This window comes from Homalodisca vitripennis, chromosome 5, assembly GCF_021130785.1.
Source record: "Homalodisca vitripennis isolate AUS2020 chromosome 5, UT_GWSS_2.1, whole genome shotgun sequence".
Classification (NCBI taxonomy): Eukaryota; Metazoa; Arthropoda; class Insecta; order Hemiptera; family Cicadellidae; genus Homalodisca; species Homalodisca vitripennis.
The window spans coordinates 148,966,118-148,970,409 of record NC_060211.1 but is presented as its reverse complement, the minus strand read 5'-3'; positions in this window follow the sequence as shown (position 1 = coordinate 148,970,409).

The following is a 4,292-nucleotide window of genomic DNA, read 5'->3' as shown; positions in this document are numbered from 1 at the left end:
ACGTTCGCTTTTCATTTATCAACCATCACTACCAGTACAAACACATAATGACAACATTATTACCTTTGCCATTCAAAACAAACAGCAAAAGCGCTAGAGGTCAATCGCAAACTCGAACGCAACTAGTGAGCGTTGTAGCAACTAAGCTTGTTTCCCACGGCAACGGCACGTTGGCACGGCGAAAACACAACTCACTAAACTACACAGACACAATATTAGGGAAGGCAGGCTGTTCTCATGTTTACATAGGTCAACGCTTACGCCCTTTGACTCAGGTACTGTCGTAACTTCACTGTTATAAAGAGGTTTAAACACCTGTTAAACTATTACTACTATTAATACTATTACTACCTAGTAATAATATTAGGTTTACTCCGATAAACGTCACTCCGTTTGCACGTTATGAAGATGGTAGTATCAGGGTTCATAGTTTATTCAGATATGATTTGACCACGAAGAACAGGGCTGGCGCTAACGCCATCGTATTTCGTCGAGTGGTAGTAATTTGAGTATACTCTGGTCATCTGAAGTATCTCACAAACGAATACTCAAGGTAGTCACGAGTTAAAGTCTGTGATATGCCCCAAGACTTCTTACTTCTTACATAAGGAGAGTAATCGAAATCTCTTATATTTATAATGATTATATAAATAGGTTATGTTATTACACTAAGTTGACAGGTCACGTGGACGCCTAAGATGCAGTTTAAATTACAGTTTTAAGTTTGCAAAAGTGCCTTCTTTTAATTGCTATTTCTTAAGTGTCTTCGTGGAACATTCAACTCGGTAAAAATCACCAAAAACTACTTTAATTTATACTCAATTTATGTCTTTCAGAAACATCCCTTTTACATAAAAAACTGTATTATAGATTAATTGTATATGGAAAAAGTTATCCATACAATAACTTTGTATAGTGGACTTCTGATGTTCTATGCCATATTTCCATAATCAACATCAAAGTACTCTGCGATAGCATATACGAGCATATTTACACTTATGTGAATCAATGTAACCACTATAGCTATGTGAGCTACACCGATTGCCCGAAGTCAAATAGTGACCACCGTGGTACTGCAGTTATGATTAGGGATTAGTGGCTTAAAATCAAGCACTTTTGACATTTCCTTTCCGATTCCAAAATTGTTTTCCACAAGTTAGGAAAAGGAGCAATGCCAGTCTAAAAAGATATGACGGACGCTCTATGCTACTGACCCCAGCTGTTAGTCCAACTCCACTGTGTAGGAAATATTTGACCAAAGCACCATGTAGCAACCCCACTGGAACTTACAATTTGTTTGCGGAAAATCTGTCACCGTATTTAACCATTTATTATTGACGGTCGATTCTCTCCCCCGGGCAAACGTTAAAGTTTAATCCCGCAAATTGATTCGTCTCTTCCCTCAAAGCAAACAAAATGGCTGTCACACGCACAAACTCGACAGCGGAGTTTGAATGTTGTCACTGAATTCAATCTAATGATATTGTATTGACATTTTGTCTCTTGAGGGAACACCGCTATAATTACAGTGTAGTAGCAATAAATATATAAATTACGTTTTATTTAATTTTAAGAATGCATAACTGAATTTACGAATATCTTATAGGGACCAATTCTGTTATATGTCTTAAAAACCTGTTTCTCTCATAGTTAGTGATGATGTAGAATCTGTTTCCCAGGGCATCCGCCATTACACTATCACTCATTAATAATTGTTATATAGTCTCCTGGTTACTGAATCTTCTACGGAACCGTCTCCTACTCATAGTTAGTGGTAACTGCAACACATTCAAAAAACCAACTATGTGTTTGATAAAAGCAATTGAAAGGAAGTCCAGCTTTAACCAACGCTTTGTGCTAATGCACTATCTCCTTCACAAGGAATGTAATCCGATATCGTCTAGGTAATAATAGAAGTGATATTGCACTGTATCTCCCAAAACAAATAACGGTCAGTTACTAACAGGTAGTAATGGAAAGATTTGATTCTTTCCAAGGTATATGAAAAGACACTTTTATGTCTTATTAATTTATAGTCTGCTCCGCAAGGAAGGTTAAGGGGTAATTTAGTCTCTCACCAATTATTAGTGACGTTGCACTAACTGCTCTACAAAGTATCATTCAAAAGGTGTAATATATCAAAAAATCTACTTAATACATCAGACAATACCGATTGGAACCAGCCAGAAGTGAGGAAGGACGATAGTAGTTAATTTTCATGGAATCATTAGATTGGAAGACAAATCTTCTATTGAGAACGATGTACCGTATGGTTAGATTTTGTGAAAAGCAAGGTGATCCATGCAATATATTACAGAATACTGATTATTTACATCCAATTGTATTAAAAAACAATCAACGATAATTGATTTCCATGGTAACAAGCGAGGGAAGGAAATAAGGTCTATTAAAAACGGTGTAAATCATTTCATTAGTTAGAATGTATTAAATAATCACTTCAATATATCACAGAGTTCTGATAAGATCTACCCAGCCGTGTTAACGAACAGACAGCAATGGTAGGTTATCATATCAACAAACGATGGAAAGACAGAAGAAGGCCCATTGAGGACGGTATAAGATCTGTTCAATAGTTAGAACATGTTCAATTATCAATTCAAAACATCACAGAATACTGATTATACCATCCAGTCATGTTAACTGACAGATAATTACAATAAGTTACCATGGCAACAGAAAATAAAGACAAAAGGCCCATTGAGAAGAGTTATCAGTACAGCAGTTATAACACGCTCAATGATTAATTCAATACATCACAGAATACTGATTGGAACCATCCAGACGTGTTAACAGACAGACAACAGTGATTGGTTGCCATGGCAACGTCAGGTGTGATTGGATACACAAAGCTTACGGAACACATCGGAAAACACATCGGTTTCACAAATAATTGTTCGTCTGCAAATTTCCATGCCTATTAACTTTATGCTACTGTTAGGCATGTCGTATACATTAAATATTAATGAAAGTTTTATTTTAAAGTACAGTAAACTACAGTTGAACAGAATATATTTTGATAATATTATATTCACAATTACTTTATAATATATTGAAAAGTTTAATAATACTGACAACAATTAAATACTAAAAAATAATTCGAAAGCAACATGTGATATAAAACACCACTCGCAATTACTCAGTATTAGAGAATACCAGAAAAAACCAAAAATTGTGAATAAGTTACCCAATAAGCCCAATGTAAAAGTATTTGCTAAACGGCCAGATAAATGCCATTGAAGTGCCATGCGTGAACATCGAACTCAGTGATAATTTTCAAAGAAATTAAGCTTCATGCACAATTTCAAGTCTATATGTCAGTTCGATTTCAAAATATCAAACTGACAGAAAGACAGCAAACAGACAGAAATAAAGTGTTGCTAGCCACTCTAGAGAAAGGCTTAGTTAAAAGTTAGCGTTCAGACGTCAATAGACAGGGAAAGAGTTCATCGGACAGAGAAATAATTGGATAAACTTACTAAAATATCAAATGAGAAGATGCTAGCAGCAAAGATGAAGCTTTAAGAAGATCTTGAAGAGGAAGACACAGAAGCAGGCCCTTCATATGCTATTGGATTTTATTAGTGTACAGGCGTACAGGTATGTACCTTTTTCTTATAAACTAAAATATATACAAATCAGAAATGTTTATTGTGTGTTCTCATAACAGTATCACAACTTTTAACAAGAGAAAAATAGTATTTACGCTATAAACCCTGAGTTATAAAATAGATTATTTACGAAATTCTACAAAAAAGATAATTCTATAACAATATTACATATAAAATTCAAAAAGAAATAAAGATAAATCCTTATGTTAAAACCATGCAAGATACTTTCTAAAACTCTACTTCGTAGTCCTAAAAACTCTAGCTTTGTACGTTTAATAGATTTTCTACAAAACGAACATGATCTTTAATAAAATTACATGCGTTGAATAAATATTTCTGTCCGGGCTCCCTTAATAAAGTAAAAAATTATGTATTGTGAAACAACATATTTTAGCCCATCTGCAATCATAAAATATATGCTTTTTAAACACGTTGTCGTAATTTTTGACGTATACCTTATTATAAATTAAACTTTGCTAGGTTCCATTTACAAAAGATATTTTCTGTGCTCTTTGAACATTTCCTGAACTTGATATCGAACAATATTGTGAAATATTTAGTTTTATAACGACATAAGGATGAGCGACTGACTTTAAAAACAATTTAGAATTTTAAGTTACAGAAATAGTAACTATTACACATCTTCACATCATACAATTAAGA